We start from the raw sequence: 23467 nt of genomic DNA, 5'->3' as shown, positions 1-23467 counted from the left end.
TTGTTTACAGCAGAATATTTATATGAATATTTCCAAGTCTGTTATTTTATGGACTTTTTTATTTATAATTCCTGCATTTTATTGGTATTTAAGAGGGTGGAATATTTTTACTTCTGCTTCTGTAATTTTAAATCAAAGCAAAAACAGAGCAGAAACACCATATAAACAAGTGTTCATAGTACCTGAAAGCACTTGTTTCTTTTCAAAATGAGCTGAATATCAGGATTTTGTACTGCACATTTCTGATCCAAATATTTAATGCTCACACAGCTCAAAGGAATCATAAATCTAGATCTTGTATTTCGATCCATTGTGTGCTTTCCACTCTGCAGTTTTCAGCATGAACCTTTGACATACAGACCTCTGTCCAAACAAGATTACTGCACATAGGTGAATTCTAAGTCTAAGAGGGAACACTGGGCTCCTGTTCCACTCAGAGAGAAGAAGCTGAGAAAAGCACCTCTGAATTCAATCCATACTTCACCAAAACTTGGAGTACTTTGTTCTTTCGCTTTGGTATAAACCCATCTTTGTGGGTAAATATATTTCTACAGGGAGCCTAAATAGTACCCAGAGTCATAGCAGTCAGAACTATTTCTGAACATAATGTAGTTGGTAGAGCACAGCAGAATTTGTTCTTGAACTAGCAGACTACAGATGTTGGGTAGTTTTTCCTAAGCTACAAAAGCTTCTTATTTCAATGCCTAGGCTTAGATCCATTTTGTTTCCTCCAACAATTTAATCTTGGCATCTTGCGTGTTAAAGTGCTCTGTAAAAGCTTCCTCAAAATCCTTCACAACAAATGTTAATAGAACTCGAGACTGTTGATCCACTTGTATAACAAAGAAACTCACATGTCCCTTGACTGCGTTCTCACTCAGAATTAAAACACAAGCATGTGCGAGGAATTATGACAAGTAAACAAAGAATGAGTCCATATCGCAGCCTTTCCCTGGCAAAATGCCCACTGACATTAAGTCTGCACTTTCTATACCCAAAACAAAGTCTGTAGTAGGTTCAACTGCATTTCTGTTCTATTCCCTAATATGTCTGTTTCTTGCTAGCAATGAAGCACTTGCATGTATTAATCACTAAAGCTATCAGCTCATCTATATGCTTTCTAAAATGGATGAGGCAATGAACACGGTGTCAGATACTGTTTTCCGGTAAGGTTTTCTGATCCACTAATGCATCAAATATATTTGAATTTACTATTCACATAACTTTTTATGGAACACTATTAAGCCAATTTGGTTGATAACCACCGTAACCTTTTTAGTAAGTTACAGCACAGTGAGGTCACTATTCCTGGATGTCGTTTGCTGTATCATGCACTAAATGCTGATGCCATGGCACCTTTGTATGAAGGAGGAGTGTGCAGTTAGTTGTTTTGTTTTGTTTTGTTTTTATTAAAGATTGCTTGATGTTAAATGGAGAACTGATTAGAGTGAATGATTTGATATTGCTCTTTCTCAAAAGCAATGGAATCTTGGGAGAGGATCAAACAGTCCTTCTAAGTTGGCTACCACCTTCCTGACTTCATATTGTTTTTAAATGAAACATCTGACACATTCTCCAGCTGGGACGTTATTTTGTTCTTCTTGACAAAGTAATTCAAAATTCACTGAAAAACAAGCTGAATGGAAGAGAGATTTCTTTTTTTTTTTTTTTTTTTCCCATAGACATCTGGAGCTTTCTTTCAAAGCTGATGTGATCTTTCATCTGGACAAGAAAGGCTTTGATCCGAACTCTAAGATCCCCCTATCTCCCAGTTAATTGGTGTTAGTGAGGTAGGTTTGACAGTCCCTAATGCAGTCTCTGGAATGCCTTACTGTGTTAAGACCTGTCTATTGTTGCTCAGTCAGCTCAAAGACATCAGCTTTCTCTCGTTTGACTTCTGTCCCGCTGGGGACGGTTACAGGTTTTATTTGCTTTCATTATTTTCTCTTGTAAAACCATCGAATGCCAACAAAGAAAACCACTTTTGAAACTGAGCAAAAACAATCTCTTACAGACATTCCTGTAAGCTTTGGTTTTCACAAAAACTCACAGATAAGAGAGGGAGAAAGAGGGATTGCATTAAAAATTGAGATCTTCATTTTTTTAAGATCTTACTCACTTTTGGGGGCGATTATGTCTGTTTTCCTGTAATATATTTATTGCTTGAAACAATAGAAGCAAGCATCTTTGCTCCTATTGTGTGTACATCAGTTATACACTGTGCATATTAAAGTATTATTCTCTAAAAAAATGCTCATTTTTAAATCCAAATTTTAGTGTGATTAATTTAAAAAAAAAATCTGTGCCCTTCCTTCATGGTAGGACACCGCAGAATAAAGGAAGTCTTATCTTCGCCACTGTGTATCAGTTGGCATTGAGGCTAATAGTTTAGCAAAGAGATCTTACTGTGTGGGGCTTTTTCTCAAGCTCCTGTGATAACGTAGACTGTACGCAGTGAATGAACAGAGCCCTCACAGCCACACTGTTATCAGAATGAGAGAAGGGACGGGAAAGAAATACAAAAAATTCATTTCCTTTTCTGCTTTGAGGGCATTACAAAAACCGTTGTCACTTCTCCATCAGAGCGCACTGCAGCTCCATGTTCCCGTACCTAGACTTCAAGGAATAGTACACCTGAAGACCAAAAACCATATAGCACTTACAGTTTCCTGGGTGAATAGTCCAACTTTCTACAGCTGATAAACTGGAAGCTTTGTAACCCATCCCTTTTCCAATGGAACTAATTAGTTTTTCTCTCAGGGAATCCAACAATTACAATTATCCAGTTAAACTTCATGTTTAAAAAAATCATGTGCCTAAAAGTGTATAATTTTTTTCCTACAACAGTGATTAGTCTCATAAAATATATTATACTCTTGCTTAGACTCTGTCCACTTCCATACCTTTGTAACTACGACAAACCTACAACTTCAAAAAATGCAATTGTTTCACTTGTGTCTGAGATGGTGGGAGTCAACAACTGCTGATGGAAAAACATAGGTGAAAAGGATTCTTAAGTAGGTGATTCAATCAGATACTATCAGAACATGCAGCAGTCATATTCCTGAGGATTTGTAGGCAGTGACAATTTGCCAGCTATTCTTTCAGGTACAGGAAACAATACGATAGAGAACAACTTCACGTTTAAGTATCCTGCTGAGCTGTTGCAGTATTGCTTTGGTTGCTGGAAGACAGTTCCCCAAACCAAAAGCTGTGGACCAGTTCTATTACTGAAAAGGTTCTCTGACTCCACATTAACTCAACATTACAGAACTACATTTTGGAAAGAGTGTAGGATCTTTGTGGTGTGTTTATTGTCTGTTAAGCTAGGGGGTAAGCTTACTCATGGCCCTGACATCTGATCATGAGAGCATATATGAATTTCAATATTGAAAATATTAAAGATGAAAGTAGAGATTCCTCATCTGCTAGACATAAAAAACACAAAGCAAAAATCATTATTAGCTGATATGTTTGAGAAACTATGTGACAGCTATAACCCTGCTGCTTTTATTGATCTTGGCAGTTAGAGGTTTAATATTGATTAGAAACTGATATACCACTGACATGCACATATCCATTTCTCTCTGAATATATGTCTCATCTTTTTTCTCTAGGTTCATCTCTAGAGCAAAGATCTTAGAGTTCAATGAGCTACTCAATAGTAGGTTCTGCATCCCATAGCTTTTCTTTAGTGCAGCCTCTTCCAAAAAGTTGATGGAAAGTCAGTGCCTTTGAACTACAGTGAACATATATATCTGCAGAGTATAAGGTTTGACCATAAGTAGGAAGATCAGGTTGGGGGGGGGGGGGGGGGGAAGGAAGAAAAATTAAATGAGGCTGTAAAAAACATTTTTCAAGATGGAAAAAAAACCCCAACCACCATCATAAATAATAAGAGAAGCCAGATACTGACTTATGATTGCTTTTGCTAATCAGGGCCAAGACAAAAGGCTGTTAAAAGAACTAGTCCTCTACTTAGCAAAGAAGAGGTATTTAAGGATCAAACCTCTTCTCACAAGTAATGCTGACACGCCCAAGTTTAAACACTCTGTGATAAATACATCAGTTGACATTGAGATTGTTTAAGTGTGGGTGTCTTGCAGGTTTTGAGGAGATAAGGAAAGACACACAGATCCAGTGGCTAAATGCTAGGGTGAGAAGGCCAGTTAGCCCATGCCACAGGCCTGTGCCTGAAGCAGCTTGGAGGGCTTGGCCTGCCCTGGTCTGATCTGTTGTCCACACCAGAAGCTTCTGCCTCCTGTGGGATGGAGCACCTGGTCTCTGTGTGAGAGATCTGTGGCCTTCAAGCTGCCATTTACACAATGTTCCAAGGGCTTGCTGGTTTTTTGAACAGCCTCAGACTGCCATTTTTACCAGTCACAGTTGCAAAAATGAAGGACTTGAGGATCATTACTCCAGTTCTGCAACTGTGAGTAGCTGCTCTAGTCAGAAGGAGAAAACATACATAACCAAGTGCATTAAGCAGCCACTGTGTAGTGTTTGCCACTCATTGTGGACTGGGGATTTTTGTTTGATTGTTTTAAAGGGGTGCAATAATTTATTTTTAGCACAGTAGTGTTTAATTTTTCCATTGGCTGCCTTCTTTAGGAAAGTGTAACAAATGTAGTCACAGTTCTCTGGCATCCTGAGACAAGTGCCTGGCTGTTTCCATATCACTACTGGAATCTGAGACCAATGGGAGATTTGGGCCAGTTGTTAAGTTACATACATAAGCTCAAAATCTCCTACATGAGCTTAGGGTTTTTCACATGTTTAAGCACCTAGGGTTGATTCAAAGCGACTTTGATGGAATAACCAGGCTTTATGCATTAGACATGAAAGGCGTTTGAATAAATTCCAGTTCAGTATTTAGGTCTGGCATTTTCAAGACTTACTCTTAGCTCACTTCCTTTCAAGAAAATTGGGACTGTGCTTTAACCAGCTTTTCAAGCATTTCCAGAGAAATACCTTTGGAGAAAAGAAATCTGGCTAAAGAATGTATTTGCTTTCTTTACTTATTCACAGTTTCAGCCACAAACCCAGGCAGCTTTTCATTTTTAACCTCTTCAGGGCTGAATGTCACAGCTCAAGGAGTTTCATTTACTTCAAGGATTTTCATTTACTTCATTTTTGACTGGCATAGATGTAATCTCATTAGGGTATCTGGGGAGACTGACATGCAGAGGGGAAGTAGCATCTATTGTTTACTTGTACTATATGTTGGGATAATCTGTGAAGCCCTAGTGGGGTTGTAACTCTGAACATGCTGATCGGAAGCATTAAGGAAATTAACATAAAGCTCCATTAATGGCTTAAGGGAATCTGACTAAACAAACAAGGCCACACTGAGCAATAAATGTGAGTCTCAGACTGCATGACTTTCCTCATAACTACTCTAATTAATTGCTACAAAAGATTAATTTTATAATACAGCATGGATATCAAAGGGAATGGCTTAGTGATTTAAGTGTTATGTGTCTCCCTGGGAGATGCAGGTTCAGTTCTTCATGCAGCTGTTGTCAGCCTTCCAAAATATAATAGCTAAAATGAATTTCTTGTATTTTACTGCTAGAGTTTCTATGGAGTAAAGACCTCGGCCATTCTTCTGCCGAAGTCAGTGGCAGGGTTGCTATTCATTTCAGTCAAAGGAGAAGTAGGTCCACAAACATTAAAACCAAATTCTGCTTCAAAACTATCTTCACATTTTTTCATAAATTTAAAACCATGTCTTCACACACAAAATATCCTTGCCAAAACCCTGCTTTCCAGCAATGGTCCAGCTATACATGGTGACATGAGCTCCATACAACTCCTTTACAAACTCACAAGTTGGATGTATACTTACCTGAAGTTAATTGCATTGGTTTCTGAATCAAGATGTGGCAGAACAGTGTGCTTGGAAGTGCAGCAGAGCAGGATCTTAGCTAGGATAATAAAATTTCCTGTGAAATATGTTAGAGGAGATGACTGCAATAGACTGCCTTTGTATGGCCTCTCCTTTGGTCACTAGTTCAATTCTGCCCTAGTCCAGAAGAGAAAAGCGAGGTGGGGTTCCCTGGAGGAGTTTGAACCCAGGAAGCACGTTAATTTTGGACTGAACCAAAGGATTTCCACAACGCTTTTTTGTATGCTGCTCTGCTGCTGCATATAAACCTGGATATAGGTGTCCAGACTGGAACTTTAGGTTAGAGGACAGAGCAATTGTCTGAGAGCCCAGGCACATGGGATGGAACTCATACCAGGTAACACTATTTGCTTCCAGACTAGTTGTCTGTCTGAGGTGATTGACTTGACCCCTTCATAATCAGGAGAGAAAAATATGTACTTTTCAGGTGCAATTCCTCTGTCTTCAAGACTTGCACTTTAGGAGAAGGTGGATGACACCCAGACTGTTTCAGGAGTAACCCTGCTTTTGGTTATATGAATCCCAACTGCAATCAATCCGTTGCTTTAAATAGTTGCCAGTATTGCCTTTCAGTGCCACAACTGAGCCTGTGGTATCTACATGAATGGTTTTAGTGACAGCAAATATGAGACAACATGACTTTGATTAGTCCCACTGAAGGGGGTGAAGCCAAGTCACAGAATTTTATGTTTGTAAGGCCACGCACATAGGAAGTGTGCTGATAGTTCAGCTGATGCATGATACCCTAACTGTACATCTGAGCCCAACGGGTCATCAGCCAGGCTTGTTAATCACCTCAGTGAAGAACTGTCAAGCAGAACAATGTCCCTCTACTTGTAGATCTTGGCTGAAGCTGTTCTTATTTGATGGCTGGCCTGATCTTTCCTCTCCAAAAACTTGTGAATGGAATCCAATAATTATTCTTGGTTTATTTTGACAAGTGTTTCCATTGCTTTCCTCTCACTTAATATTTATCTACATGAGCCAAGTTGGAGGCTTATGTTTTAAAGAAAATGAATGGTAAAATAAGACTCTGCATTCAGAATTAGGAACCTAACTAGGTGACCTGATTTTCAAAAATGCCAATTGCCCAGAAAAGACTTCCAGCTCTAGACACTATTAAAAAAATCGTAGCTTTATAACTGTTATTACAATTATTATTTATGGTACGTATTGCAGTAGTACCCTGGCAACGGACAAAGACCCATTGTGTGAGGCACCGTACGACCACAGGGATGAAAGTTTCACGGATTAAAATTCCAACTGCCTGTTCCGTGATGGAAACAAACTCAGAATATGCACACCTCGCACAGCCACCCCCTCTTTGGAAAATGTCTGTCAGCTATTCAAATGTCCTACTTTTAAAATGAGTCAGTCAGCCTTCGCAGGGCAGAAGAGCCAAGAAGTTCTGTCCTGTCCACCCCGTCATTTCTGAGACCCCCCTGGACAGCAGTTAGGGACCTTCTCTGTTGCTTTCCATCCCTGGGCATGTCACACAGTTGCTCAGTATGAGCCCAGCCAGCTTCCTCCAGGCAGCACTAATGGCTTTGGCTGAAGTGACAGACCCTCTTATTTGTGGCTGTTTCTGTGCCTTTCACGCCCGATCAAAAATGTTTACAAAGGTGCAGTCAGGGGATGAAGGCGGGGGGAGCAGAAGAAAAGAAATCCAATTTTGTTTGGAAACAGTTTCAGAGCTTAATTAGTAAGGAGGGGGGTGGGAAGGGGGGCTGAACAGGTGGTGTATTATTCTGCCAGGGATCTTCAAAAGGGAGGGAGCACATATTGTTAGTTTGCTGCAGAATGAAAAATGAGAAGTTCAACTGTACCTGGATACTTAAGAGTAGGTAAGCTGCCGAAGTAAGGTCAGAGTTATACACACATAACACACTCAAAAAAATCTGCATAGGAAAAAAATAAATTTTCCTTTTTGCTCACAAGAGGACAGATCCCAGCTCTGCATCTGAGATTTACATGGATTCATATTCATTACATTAGCAGTAGCCACATTTAGCAGCGATTCCCAAAGGAGCAGGAAAATGATGGCCTTGAAGAAAGCTGCCACATTTCAAACTCTCCAGCTGTGCCTTGCCACCATTGCTACATTCCACTGCCAAATGCAGTAATTTATGAATTTGTCTTTTTTATCTGCAAAAAATGTTAATTTACAGAATGAAGAATAGGAAAGGACTAACATGCTTGGAAAAGGAATGTCTGCATTTTCTTTTAACTGCTTTATAACTATTTCTCTGATGCCGTGAATGTTATTTGTGTTCATAAGATCATTATGCATAAGATTATTTTGCATTAGATGCTTAAAAGAAAGCAGGGGTGCCAACAGATAGAGCATCCCAGCTTACAAGAGTCATTCTAAAGAAATGGTACCCCACCAAGACTACTACAGATTTTGAATAAATAGAGAATGAATTATGAATGGTAATGATTTTTTTTGTTTATTTAAGTACTGAGCATGTGCCATAAAAGCATAATAGATATTGCAGTTGTTTCAAAAAAGCTGTGTTATGCTGCATTGTATAGAACTGTGTGTATATACATCTCTTCTGGCAGGGAAGACTAGGACTCATACATTTTTTTTGTGAAATTACTAGAGTAAAGCAAAGCCCTTACAGGTTCTCTGACACCAAAAGGAAAAAAACATTGTTCCTAATTAAATATTTGTCCCTCCCTCAGCATTGTTGCTGAAAGCGTCATGCAGAGCTATCTATAGGACAACTGAAAGAGTTGACTTTTGCAGGCTGAAAAACATGTGTAATAGTCTTACTCATGGTTTGATTCTGTTTCGCAGTGTTTCTGTTTTCAGTCTAAGGGAAACAAATCACACTGCATACATATTTTTGATTTTATGGAATTTGTTAAGGCAGGAGATTATAAACACAGCTTTCCGTAAAAGTTTCTGCCACCAGCTTGGTAGAGTCCAAGAGCAGCTCTGCCAAGGTTTTCTTACATTATAGTTTAATAAGTAAGTTCAGCACTATCACTGAGATGCAGAATAAGCCCTTTCTAATTCAGAGAGGTTTGTTACTGTGGTGTTGAAAGGAATGAAGATCCTGCTCAAGTGAGAGTACTTCACATCCAGGAATATCTGCCAGCAGATCAGCAGGTAGAGCTGTATTAAAACCTTTATGTGCTCCTTTGTGAAACCAGGCATTTATAATGTTGACTAATTCTGGTATCTTCCCCCTGGTGCTCAATGATTCCTAATTTTATGGGCTACTTAATGAAGCAAAATTCTCAATTAGTTTTTAAAATGTCTCTACCTTTTAACACCAGGGGCTGTCTTTTCCAAATGATGCCTGCCTGGACCAAAGACTCTTGCTCTGTTGACAAAATGAAGGCAAGGCACTCACAGAAGGAAATAATCAGCTCAAGCCTTCGGGAAGAAAAGGTACACTTTTTACCTTGCTGGTGGAAAAGAAACTGTATGGGGTGAAAAAATAGTTCTTTGTGGAGATTCTGCCCATCATTAACTTCTGCACAAAGACAATGCAGACTAACAGTCTGAGAGGAGACAGGATCCCTCCTATGGTCTCTGTCCTGACACCCCTGGCACCCACCATAGGTGAGAGGAGCCAGCACGCCGTCCCTGCTGCACGCTGCCTGCGGCTTAGCAACCAGGTGGCATCTATGAGCAAGGACCTCAGGTGCCCTTGCAGGAAGGCAGAAGGTGTTTTGTTGTGAGTCAAGGGGAAGGCTGGTGGTGTGGCCTGCCTTATGGGGCTTAGTCAACACTGTATTCTCTAAATATCTCCTTGATTCCCTGGCCAGTAATGAAGGGAACAAAACAGATGTGGTTTCGTATCATCCCTCAGCAGGTCATTCCAATATCTCATTGACCCTTCTCGTTGAACATGTTTTCTTTTATTTCACTTCAGGGTTTCTTCCGTTCGCTTTGTGCTATTCCTTTTCCTTGCTCCCCTACTGAAAATAACCATCTCCTGGCCTTCCAAGTTTGCTCGCTGCTAGTATTTAGGGACTGTAAACCAAAGTCTATTTTCACTTATCAGCCTTTCATAATGCCTCTGATTTTGGACATGGTATGTAGGATTTACACCAGTGTAAATGAAATCAGTGCATGACCCATGACAGGGGCTCCTTTTCTCTAGGCTGTGTAAATTAATTTTTCTTGAGTTTCCTCTCAGGAAAGCATAAATTTCAAGGCAAAAGCCTGTAATTCACTGCTAGGCGAGCAGCAGTAACTCCCCCTCTACCACTTTCCTGCCAAAATTACGGGAGCATAGCTGGTGATCTCAGCTCATATTTGCATGGTATGAACAAGAACAAGACAGAAAAATGATGGCTCAGGTGGCATGAAAGACGTACCCATTGTTGCTACTGCCTTGCTTCCAAGGTGGGGAAATGCACAGGAGAGCAAAGAGGCACTGTCTGTGCCCTCTTGCTTCTTGGTCCCTCTTAATGTGCAAAGGGAAGAATATTAATGTCACATAGAAGTTGTATGCTGATGAATGCACAAAATATTGTACTGGGTGTTCCTGGTTGCTGAAATTACATCATCAAGATTTCTTTTTTTTCCTTTCTCTTCTTTGATTCAAGAGCTGTCTGTGTAAATATTAACTATAGCTATCAAGAGGCGGAGAAGAGTTTCAAGAGACCTGGCCATCGGATGTCAACCCTTTAAATCATGATAATATTTCTTCTTGCACTGTGTTCTAAAGGTTATGCCTGAGCTCGCCCCACACAGAGAGTACTGCCTGATGGAAGGCTTAAAAGCTGCAAGGCTCGTCTTTCCTTTTGGTCTGAGGGCTACATCTGCAGATACTGAAACTGCCTGGCACTCCCTCTGGCTGCTCACCAGCCATGCATCAGCCACCCCCTCAGAAGAGCTGGAGCGGCCCAGGTGTCAGAGAGCAGAGCTTGAGAGACAAGAAGCCCTGCAAACCCACTCCCCATTTCACAGCAGCAATGTCACTGCGTAGGCTGCTCAATCAGATGGTAAAAGTGAAGAAGCTGGCAGATGACTGTGTTGGCTGACACACTGCCTGTTGTGTTGAAGTCAGACCAACCCAGCTGGCTGAAGATGCTCCTGGCTTCTAGCACAAATCCAGTAATTCCTTGCATTATGCAGGTGGAGATTAGAGCAGTCTCGATTTTCCAGTTGTTTTGGCAACTGCTCAACTCCATTTCTATTTGCTAATGTATCATCACGCTTTTGAAATACATTTAGCCTTCTTTATTGGCTTCCCAATGTAAAAGTATTATTATAAGCCCCCTTACATTTGGCAACAACTGAAGGTTTTCATGTTGAGATTCAGCCCTTACTCTCTGCTGAACTGTGAGAGTGAGTTACTACCTTGTAAGTGACTCACAGGTATTTATTATCCTGTGTATAAAGGTCAGGTTTTAATGTTCTGTGTGATATATGGACGTGGCTCAAGATCAGGCAGTCTTGAATGATAGATCTTAAATTATAACCCAGTGGAAGAGGAAAGAAATGAGAAATCACAACTTTTGTTAAACAGGCCTGAAAAAACACTTGCACATATGTGAGCTGGTGGTGGAAACCTGCCAATTTCAGAGGCAGGTTTGCTAAGCCATAGTATTGTGGCTCATGGAGCCCAGCTCAGAGAACTGAGATAAAACTTTTAAAAGCCCGTTTCATGTCTATGCTTGCTCTCTGCTAAAGTCTCTTGCAGTGGAAAGATGCAGCGTTAATAGATAGCAGACCCTAAATGGAGAATCCCCAAATACCTTTCTGAGCATGTCTTGGCACTCCCACATCTGCAGAGGACCTCTACGCGAACCTTACCTACACCTATGCGACAGAATTGCCCTCAGGCGTCTTGCTTCCTTATGCATGTGCCAAGCTTTTAGGCAGTGTTCTGTTGAGTGTGTCAATAACTGGGGTAGCTTTGTGGGTCTTCCTGCACATGCACACCCTGTGATATAATTTTCAAGAAGAGCTCAGATCCTGGGCCCCGGTTCAGAAGGACGTTGAGGTGGCAGAAGGGCAGCGGTGGCTCTTCTCTGCTCTCTGCTTCCCGCCTTCCCGCAGGGAGGCAGGGCAGGGTTTACCAGAGCTGCACGTGAAGTGTGGCTTTCAAGGGTGGAGCAGGACTAGAGCATAACACATCTCCTGGTGCTCCACCAGGTTGGCAGTCCCTGTGAGGAGCTCTGCCAACAGTGTAACACAAAACAGTCCAGGATATTGTAGGGTAAAAAAGATGAAAACTGGCTCAAAGCTGCCTTCTTTTCTCTCCTCCTGAGCTGTTCTAAGACAGAGTTTCATGCAACTGAAGATTCAGCCACAGGCCTTATGTTTTTTAAAATGTTTTACACATTACACATATTGCTTCACCCTCAAAAGGGTCTAGAAATATAACTAAGGAATTTTATGTGGTTTATAACTGCTGAGGAGGACAACTGCAATTCTGCTATTCTATTCATCTGCTTTTGATGTTGGGGACAATTAGCTCAAAACTTGCTCACTAAGTTGCAGTTTTGGGTGTCAGCGCCAACATGCCCTGACTTTATTCAGGAATTATAAACCTAGGAGATATTGGTTACATACAGCTGTTGTGGGTTTGGCTATCTGGGAGAAAATACGGAATTGGAGGAGAATGTCATCCGTGAGCTTTTTGACCTGCAGCTCTCTGTGTCCTCATGTATTTTACTACCTGAGAACAGGAATTTTATATGGTTATTTATACCAGGGCTGTGATAAGCAAAGTGCAGAAGTGCATAATGGATCTAAGACTGGGAAGAATTTTATTGAATTTGGGAGCTGGGGCTTAAGTGGGAAACTGAGTGGCAGTGATTTTAGTGACTTTCAGCTCTTAATGTAGATTTCTGCTACTGCACTTTCTCTATCTTGTTAGTAGCGATGGGGTAGTCTGTGTTCATACTGCCACAAGGGAGAATACAGTTTCAAGCAATTCTGTCTGCTGTTGGGAAAGTATGTTCTTTAGAAAAATAATAATATAATTAAATGTGGGATCAGTGTTTGACTGGAATAGTCCAAGACCTGTTATTCTTATTAATAGAAAAAATCCTACTTACTCTGTCATGTGTATGGAAATATGCCTTTTCTTTAAACTGGAGAAGGAAATTACGGTAATGATATTGGTTATTTAGACAGGGAAATGTTAGCTGCTCATAGAATATGAAGACTTCCTGCCCCTTTCATTTTGGATACGTTTTACAGATGTGGCCCTTGTTGATTTTAGTCTCAAATATTATTATTTAGATTTGATTTATGATTATGATACTTCTGAGGCAGTAAAAAAATCAGAACTGAAAGTTCTTAAAAAGTCATTTCTTACTGGTTCTTAAGTAAAAAAATAATTTTTGTAAGTAAGACGGAAAAGAGATACCATAGGAATGACTGTTTCCCAGTGTTGGTTAAGTTACCTTTTTATAACCATGACTGCTGTATACTTGGGTTCCAAATCAGTGTCTTCATCTAAATAAACATTTCTTATATCTCATCGCTATCTAGCTGGCTTAGGTTGTATTCTTTGTTTCGACTAAATGAATAATTGTATTTTAGGTTGTTCATTGTGCACCCAGTTTACAAAAAATTCTACTATTTCTCCCAAATCGGTCTGAGAATTCAAAATAATACAGTGTTCAGAAAAGCCCCAAAATGTCAAAATCAGGCTATATTTGATGAAAACAAAACATGGACATTCCTGAGTCCCAACATTTGGATTTTTCTTTTAAATCAAATTTTTTTTTTTCTGGCATTCCACTTGAATGCCATCTTGCAAATCTTATTTAGCATTTTATTGGGGCTGTAGTGTGGATTTCTATGAGTGAGGCCATACTTGTTATTATATACTGGGGGCATCTGACTCCCTTGAAGCTAATCAGTAGGTGGGAAGGTTGCACAGGAAAGATGATTTAGCAAAGATCCAGCCTACAGAGAGAAGCAGGAATATGGAAAACTCAAATGACAATTCCGATCAAGCATTGCAGCAATCAGCTGAGCCACCATTAATTTAAACCTATCCAAAATAACATATTTCCTTTTCATTTGGAAAAAACCCAACCCTACAACATTCCATGCAAACTGCCCTTGGAAACTACACACTTTGCTTGCATTTTCCTATCAAAATATTGTTGAAACATTAAAAAAAAATTAATTTGGACTGAATTGCTATCTTTCTCCCTGATTCCAAGTGAACAGATAAAACTCATTCACTTCTAGTAGCAAGCTTCTGGTTTAAAAAAAGAAAACAAAAAGTAATCCTTATAGCTACACTGACAGCTCAATTTAATCCACAAAAGTTAGTGAACACATTTGCTCTGCCTAGATTTGTGAGAGGTGAGAAAACCCCAAGTAGCTAAATTTCTGTCTTTGCGCGTGGTGTAATGCTGTGTGGCCATACATAGCCAGCTTTGTGAGGGCCAGCGTGGCTCATCTCTATATGTCTTGGGCCAGCACCGCACTGTATGGGACCTGAGGAGATCTCACACCAGAGAAGGTCTTTGCTTGGCAGAGGACACTGAGGGCTGGGAAATGTCCTTCTGCCTCTGCTGCCAACCCTAATCCATTTGCAGAACCTGCCTCATTATTTATTCATTGGCATCAAAAGTGTTTCTCTGCAGCGTGAAATGCATAATGGAGACAGCCTTGAAAGTAAATAGCTTTCTGCACTTGCTAGTATACCTAGGCAACATCATTAGATCATGCTTATAGAATTTGTTCATTGCAATCTATTATGTAAAACAGAAGTGTTTGAGTCAGCTGGGTATAAAGGGGTTTGGAATCATCAGAAATATATTATCTCCTCATTATTATTCACAGGAACAGAAAATTATTTTGAATAAAAGCCCCACAAAACCCAACCCAAAATCTTTCAAAATTAATTGGAACTTTTTTATATAAACTAAGCTTCCAGAAACCTTTATTTTGTTCCGTGGGTCTCAGGTTTTAAGGACTGTTGCATTAACTGAGAAATGAAATCACAAGCCTTAGCTGTGCTCTCATTTTATTAGTGTGATATAGTGATAATCTCACAAGGACCCTAATAAGTACATGAGAAGAAAAAAACATCAGCTAAATGGGGGATGTGAAAATGTTCTAGCCCAGTGCTATTACATAGGTCTTATGCTTTTTTTCTGCCTGTTCCATAATAGGATGTTTTGCAAATTCTTCTCTCAGCAGGTTTTGAACATGAACTTGCATTACTATTCTTACAAAATAATAAACAGCTTTGGGCTATAAAGTCTCTCAAATTGTTTTCCACAGAAGGGATTTGCATGCTGACTCATTCATACTATATTTATAACCTATTGCCAAACCACTGCAACTGCAGGATTTCTAATAAAACTATGGAAATTACATGCATTGCAATGGGAGTTGAATACATTTACATTTGTAGTATTTTACCAATTCAAAATTTATGGCAGATTACCTTGTTTGTGCATGTCTGGACTTTAATGGTTATTTTTTATAGCAGAAAATAGTAGTTTATGGTGGTATTCCCAGTAGAAGGTTTTTATGAATCCACCATATGGAGTATTACATAAAACTAAACTTGTATCAGTAGTGATTTTATGTAAAGTAAGACAGTGAACATTACCAAGAATTAGTGATTACAGAAAATGTCAGAAAACTTGAAATTTTAGGAATGTGATTTCCCCCCCCCCCCCCCCCCCCAATTATTTTAACTTGTATTAATAGCAGTCCAAATCCTTGCTTTTTCATGCAGGAAAAATCTTCATTGTCTGCAGCAAATCCTGGGCATCTCAAGCAAATAACATTTACTGCAGCTGACCTTCCCTCCACACCACCTCCCTTTAAGGTACCCTTTGTGGAGTTGTGATGTTTGGCACAACAGAGAGATGTGGTGATTTATGCATTAGAAGACTAAGGAAATCTGGAAAGTCCTCCCATTTTTCCAAACGCCCATCTCTGTCAGCTCATATATTGTAATCACAGCTACTTCCTTCAGCACTGGTGGTGGAGGATAGTCTTTTACCTGTGCCTTCCTACAAATGGAAGGAGCAGACTTCTGCTAGCAAAAATTGCAGCCAGTGTCACCATTCCATAGGAGAACATGAAGATGAGCAAGGCTATTCTCATGGAAATAGGTGTTTGCATAAGTATCGACATCAGAAGACTCTACACAGCTTTCTCACAGAGCACCTCGTGGATTTGGGAGTCATTCAGCCAGCAAAAAGAAATGTGCCATGAAAAGTAGGTAACCAGCCACACTGAGAGAGCAGCAGATGGTGCATCCATGAAGCAATTGTCACCGCCAAGAGCCTGGCATGTTCTGCAGGCTGAAATGTATCTGCCTCATTAATGAAGCAAGCACTGGGGTAGGGAATGTCTATGAAAACCTATACATGCTTGTGAATAAGTTGTAAACAGGCTGCAAGGTTGATATCTGGGATGTAAAGAAGACGAAGGAAAGAGGACGGGAAGAAGAGCCAGCTGTAGGTATCTTAATCCTACTTCTCTTGCTGGTCCTAATCCTGGCAGAAACTCCTGGGCAGCTCAAAGCAGGTTTTGACTCCAAGGCACAGGGCATTAGGGATGGTGACCCAGGTAAGCACTGCTTCTCCACACTTTCCCAGTCCCTGTATGGCAGCTTGCTCATTACACCAAACTGGTTTAGGAACAAGGGCATGAGGCCAGCTCTGCCCACTGTGGGGAATTCACACCTAAATGGAACTGAGAGTTTTCTAGCAGTAAAAAAGGGCCAAATCTTGAAGAACAGTCCGGCTCTTAGGACTGGGTAACCATTTCTGTAGAATGGCACTGAAAGCTACCATATGGGTTTGCTTTAGAGCTTTAGGGTAATTCATGGGAACAGTGAAATTTCCTCTTCTTGCTCCTTTTCCCACAGAAATCCTTCTTGCTGGAGAGAGTCGTGAAATCAGAGAGGATTTCAGATCAGGCTGGCACATGTGTATGTAGACATATCCTGGGTGGCTGTCAACTTCTGAAACATTTCAAGGTCAAATAGGGCTATTTTTTCATCTTGTCTGACCTTTCTAGAAGCCTGGTGCCTTCATGGCTCAGAAAACTTCCTACTTATACCCATGCAAAGGATGCTGTGTGAGAGAGAGCTCACCCTGCCCTTCGCTCTGGGAGAAATCCTCAGCTGGGGTATGGGCTCAGAGACCCAGGGGTGTTGCCATCACTGTTCCCACCAGCTGAGGAGCTGCCTCTTGGCCTCTCTACTTATGTGAATCACACTCTCTTTGCTTTTTCATTAGCTGATGTATCATAGTCTTACAGCTGTCTTCTCTCGATCTAAATTGCACACTAATACTGTACATTATTGATTAAATGAGTCTACAAATGTCTTTTTAATACTGTATGGGTTGATCAGTCTTCTCAGTTAATGTACAGCACCTCCAGTGGGGTTTAAAACCTAGTGAAGCAGCTTTTTACCAGATCTTACTGGGAAAGAAAAAACTGCATGAGAGGCCGTGCTCACATGCACACTGAGGTATGTGTTTTGGCAGTGGGGAATTAGTAATGATTTCACTTGCTATGCTAAAAAGCTCCCTGTGTTCACAGGTTTGGATTTTGATAATCATAATTGCTGATCTAACTCTTTGCAACTGAAACAGTTCATGGGAGATTGTTGTTATATACTTCAGTGGAAAAGCTGCACTGTAATAGTTGAGCTAGTTTAGCAACTAATTTGGCTTTTCCTGTCATTTTTTTGGAGGAGAGGTTTCAAAGCTTTTCTTAACCTTTTATTTGGCTTTTAAAAATTTTTATATACACAGGACTGTAATAACTACATTTCCCAAGTATGACATTTGATGGTAAAAATAACAGTATTCTGGCTGTTACAAGTGATTCTTTGCATTACATAAACAGCATTCAGGAATGACTCTACTTTCTGTCTCAACTAGTTAATTATTGTAATTTTCCTTTTGCTTTCATTTCTTAAATCTAAATTCCTCTCTATCGCCCTTCGTGATTCAATCTATATGCAAGTAATGGCCCATTTATAACATAGTAGGAAAAAGGTGTTTGTGTTTTTGGGTAGGTGTCATGCTTATCTAGTTTCATAGAATTATAGAAAATTGGCCTGAAAGGGCCTGGAGAGATCACCTAAATCTACCCCATTCTGTTTTAAATGAGGAGACAAAAATGAGGTTTTATATTTACATATTTCCTGAAAAAAAGAACTTTACCTCAGAGCTGCATGCCTAAGGCATTGCACAAATAAAACCAGACCTCTAGTCCAAAGGAAGGGGGCTTGTTAGGGTATTTGTGATTTCTGTCTGCACTTCTCATGATGGGCTTGGCCACAGAGGCACAGCCAAAATTAACCAAAACATTTACCCTCCTTTGTCATTATTCAGATGGATGTCTGCATTACCACCAAACCCCCCCCAAAAAACCCTCTAAACAAATTGGGTCAGTATGGGTACATTTAGTCAGTGCAGAGCTTTGAAAAGCCATTAAGTAGTTTCAATTCTGAAATGGTAACTGCACTGGGAGGTGGCAGCCACCCAGTGACTGGTGGATGAACTTCTCGGTGCTCTGCTTTGGGATGCTGGATGTAGCTTTGTGGTGTTTAGAAAAACAATAGAGAAATGAACTGTGAGAAGAAGAAGAAGCCTCAAGACAGAGCAGCAGATCTGAATTAAATGAGATGGTAGCAGCTAGACTGGAGAGGTTGGGGAATTGCATAGCAGGAGGAATAATGTTAAGAAGGTGGCTGGTTGCTGCCCCAACTCCTGGGTGATGGGCAACTCCAGAATCCACTTAAGTCTTAAAAGACAGAAGATTTTACTTACACTTCAGTAAAGCAGCTTCTCCCAGGTAATCAGACATTTAGCTCCTGTTCAGATCCTTTGAGCCATACATTAGCAATGAAAGAGTGATATTGCCACTATCGTCCCTGATGATTCAGCAAGGAGAAAACATGATAGCCTTTCTAACAAGGCTGTTATTCAGACATATCACTCAGTGTCCGCACTCTAACTGCTCACTGGTTCAGAGTGTTAATGCTCTGCATATTGTGCTTAATAGAATTTTAAATTATTTTGATTAAAGTGTCAAGGGATGAGGATTTAAGATTGATCAAAGCTACTTGCTTGTGCTGTGCCAGTTGTTAACCAGCCACTTCCAGAATGGTATTACGCAGGCTTAAGTGATATCACATTCAGACATGAGAAATACAAGGAAATATTTCTCCTAATTTCATACTGCAGGACTGAAAGGGCAAGGATGAAACTAAGGAGATATATCTTTCATATGCAGTGACTAACTTGGGGTCCCGGTCCTTCTTTAGTGGAAGTTGATAGGACCTTCACGATTGCCTTCTATTCAATGGCAATTCAACTGTGGTTAAGCAATGACAAAAATCCAGTGTGGAAAGCCCTCACTTCTTTGAGCAGAGACTGTAAACATTAAAATATGTTTAGATAATGAAGAAAAGAAATAATGGAGGCTTGTCTGGCTGTGAAGACAGGTATGTGGAAATAGAGTCAGTCAGCACTAAGTTCTTGCTTTGAAGCTCACTTGATGGGGGCAGAGGTCTTATGTGATGGTTTTTTAATCATGGCAACAAAGAAAAAGTAGGACGTTCCCATCACATATAGCCTTCAGCTAATACGAAGTACTTCAGCATGTGTGTAACTTTATGCAGATAAATCCACTGAAGCTAATGTAAGGAGAACGTTTTGCAATTCTTAAATGAGTACCTGTGCTTCAAGACATCCTCTGAGTGGAACCTTAGAGCACACAGTGCCCAAATCATTGTCTCAGCTAGTGTGTTTGTTAATATCTTTGTTAATATGTGTGTTACCTGAATCAGAGTCCAGTGGCCTGGACTGTGAATCTCTTCCTTGCTAAGAAACTTCTTGCTGCTCAGACTTAAGGAACATTAGCAATGCAGTGAAGCCATAATCTATTCCAGTCCTATTCAAGGTGATGCAGTGTTCTTCTGTACTTTGCTTCTAAAATAAAGAATAACCCTCTGTACGGCTCTTGCTATGGCATCTCATTAACAGATGATTGCTTAAAATCTCAATAGAATTTGCATCCACATCTGTAAATGACCATATGGCACTTTATGGTAGAATATCCTGGGCCAGACTGGTTGGTATGCTCTAGCCACCCATGTAGTTTTAACAGTGCAAAGCAGTCATAAACTCGCCTTAGGTGGCTGGGTAAGTCAGGTCTACAGCTACCCTGAGTGACTGCACTACAGAAGTCACCTCTTGCACTACATAGTAGGTTGTTGTTTAAACAAGTGCTTTGTTGAAATGACAAACTTACTGTGAAATAACATTGTCTTCTGCTCGGTGTAACATAAAGAATTATAATTCTTGAAGCTGCTACTGACTAGAATTATTCCAATAGAAGCAAATGTTTTGATTGTTGTTCTGTACATCAATTAAGTGTGAACTATAACAGTCAAAGACCATTTACTTAAAATAGGATTCATTTAGCTCAATGATAACCAAACTATTTATTGTTCACTGAGTAAATCTCAGAATAAATTCAGAATAATAGCTGATGTTATGAAAATTGTTTAATAGATTAAACTAAAGAATATAGATGATCCAGAAGCTGAAAATGAAAATATATGGTGATGGTTCTCAGTTTGTGTGAGTTGGCACAACCACATCTGTGGTCTGTTGCACAACATGGAGAGAGCAGGGAAAGAGCATTTCAAGTTTGTTTTCCTGTAGTCCCTTTCTTAATAGTTCCTTAAAGCATTTCTTTCAGAGAAATGACAAATATGAGTACTTCATATCAATCTACAAAAAAATATATCTACCTACTGCTGCATGATACAAAATCTCTGCTTATGCACTCCCCTCCAGCCATGGAACAGAGTCTGGTGGGCTGAAGGCATCTGATGTATGAGTTTCATCCTGTTTCCAGTGGAGATGTCCAGGACTGCAGCCATTTAACAGACAAATGAATATACAGAACCATTAAAACATATTAAATACTCATGCATGTGTTCAACTGCAGGTACATGACTAATCTTTTTGACTCCAGAGGCAGCAAGGCATACATCTTAAGCAGGTACTTAAGAATTTTGTTGAATGGAAATCATAGAACATTATTTCCTTCACTGGAGTGTTAGATGGTGTAATTGTCACTGGGATTATCACTCTTGTGGAGAGCAGGAGAGCAGGGCTGTGGTCACACTGCCCTCCTTGTGCACTCTCACTGTATTCACCATGTAGCAGTATGTCTTCCATGACCTGTTTGGACCACCTATAGGCACCTATACGAGAGACCCTAGAGGAAATAAATGATGACTCTTGTGAGTTGTCAAAGTTGACCTGACACTGGGAATGAGAAAAGCTTGACTCAGTGGAAATCAGGGAGAGAAAAAGGAATTCAGAGCTGAGGGACCCTGCAGGTAGAGGCAACACTGAAGTTTTTGTGCTGTATTTCACAGTAAGGAGGAACTTCCATCCCTGCGCCCAAGTCAGGGTGCAGTGAGCACCAGGTCAGGGCTAAGTTGGCAGTGTTGCTACTGCTGGATCAGTACATAACTTGTGGCTGCTGCCACAATGTACTCAAAATACCTTGTAAAACAGGGCAGGTCTGCAAGGGCCAGGTGGGGTCAGTGAAGGCATTGCCTGTCATTCATGGTCCTTGGCTCCTGGCATAACCAGGGAGCTAATGCTGCAAAGGCACAGAACTTTGCTAGAGAAAAGTTATATCATAATTTACAGAGTAACCATTACACTGGGAGGAAAAGGATTTTTCACAGAGACAAAAGGCAAAGACCCAGATCTCATTGTGAAACTTTCCATTCCTTTTACTTCTGTCCCCATTTAAATGAAATAGGGGGACCCATTTGCAGCCAACGAAATTAGCTAAAAGCTACTCACATAAAGACAGAGACTTCAATGAAATCGAATCCATATATTATCTCATAGGAACAGTTGTCCAAAGTTAATTTCCAGGTTAATAGGCTGTTATTGCCATTTTCAAATAAAGCAATTAAAAGTAATATTCTTATATTACTAATAAGGAGGATCGCGCTGGATTGGATTGTCAGCTTATTTTGTTCAGTGTTTGCAGTCAAAGAGTATCTAGTACAAATTATTTTAGGCAAAGGTGGAAGAAGTCTGCCCACAGAAAAAAATTACTTCTCTGAAGTAAAAAGTAGATTTTTTAGTTAAATTTTGAAGTAATAAACTCTACTCCTTAACTTGTGAGATATGTCAAAAGTATTTTCTGTCTAAATATACTTTATAAGTTTTTCTGAACTGAAAAGCAGAGGTAAAATGAGATGTTAATTATACACCAGACATGTTTTGCTGTACATGTTGAATGCTCTCCATGGAGCATGTGTAATATGTTAAACCATAATCTCTTCCACAAAAGCTTTTTGTGGAAACTCCCAGAATATTTCCAGTTCCTTACTGCAGGAAGATCTACACCATTTAGGCAAAAATCTGATCTAGGAGAAAAATTATAATTTCTCAAGGGGAATTATCCTAACATATGAACTAGAAAACATTACTTTCCCCTTGTAAAATGGCATGACTGTAACACATGTCCCGGTCCAATTAGAAACTGTCTTTTTTAGATTATCATCATGTCAGCCTGCACTTGTGAAAGCAATTTTGACAGATCTGGGGCAAATTTAAAAGGAAAGGAGACAGCTAGCCTTAGAATTTATAAGCAGGCATTAATTTTGCAGAGAGGATATTTTTTTGTCTGTTTGAAGAAGACAAAGAGCTGAGCGAATCCCCCTTATTCATGCTGCTTTGATGGATAAATGCAGATGTGTTTCACAACAGCAAAATAACCACAGTCGGCTGCTTTGAGGGACTTACTACATTAGAGCAATGCAAAGTTTCTAACTTGACATTGTTTCTGTCTGATGAAATCTCATCCAAGTTTACTATTTCTCTAAAGTGACTGATCTAGGAGAAGAGCTTGTAATTGTCACTGTGCTGGCAAAGTTTTACTGAACAGGGTGAGTTAATTTCAGCTGCAGTCAACCATCAGTCACAGGCTGTGCAGGGAATCCTGACCTGGGAATGGACTTCATGGTGATGAGATCCTGATGTTTCTGTGTCTTCCTGGATCTACAGCACAGATTTGGAGTACAGCAAGAGGGAGTCAGTTCCTGACATTCCTGTTCACAGGCCTCCAGTCTTTGGATTTATGGGAGACATTGCTTCGACATCCCCCATGCCAGCAAACCTTTTCATCCCTGAGAAAACACCTGTGGCTCATGTTTAATCCTGAAGACTTGTGAAAGTTTTGACATGTGCCTAAATAATGTTTCACTTTGAAGGGTATAAAAATAACCTTGTAGTGCAGCCTTCCCAGTCATTGGCATGTATTCACCAAGTGGGGCAACATAAATAAGAAAGTGGCAAAGGTGTCTGTTGGTTCCAATCATTCTGGAATATGAAATCCTTGATAAAATTCATCCTCTGGGATCTGATTCAAAGGCTGAGATGTGAAATGCACCTGTCTTTAGAGGATTCTGGGTCCAGCCCATGCCAAGCAAAAATAATAGCAAAGCCAGACCAAACAGTGGTGATTTAAAGTGCATGCTGTGTTGCTCAGTGATAACTGGGAGCGGACATAGGGGAGTGGGCTTCCCAGTCCCA

At 40.1% G+C, this 23467-nt stretch overlaps 1 long non-coding RNA gene across 2 annotated transcripts in view; it reads left to right on the top strand.

Annotated features, from left to right (window-relative positions):
- The window catches only part of LOC142600559 (uncharacterized), a 134928-nt gene that overhangs the window by 59441 nt on the left and 52020 nt on the right, over positions 1–23467 (top strand). For both annotated transcript variants that reach the window (XR_012834103.1, XR_012834104.1), the window contains exon 3: positions 15598–16439. This is a non-coding gene — a long non-coding RNA (uncharacterized LOC142600559). The remainder of the gene's footprint in view (positions 1–15597; positions 16440–23467) is intronic.

This window comes from Balearica regulorum, chromosome 2 (assembly GCF_011004875.1).
Source record: "Balearica regulorum gibbericeps isolate bBalReg1 chromosome 2, bBalReg1.pri, whole genome shotgun sequence".
NCBI classification, from domain to species: domain Eukaryota; kingdom Metazoa; phylum Chordata; class Aves; order Gruiformes; family Gruidae; genus Balearica; species Balearica regulorum.
The sequence above is the reverse complement of the archived record's forward strand: the minus strand, read 5'-3'. Positions and strand labels throughout refer to the sequence as shown.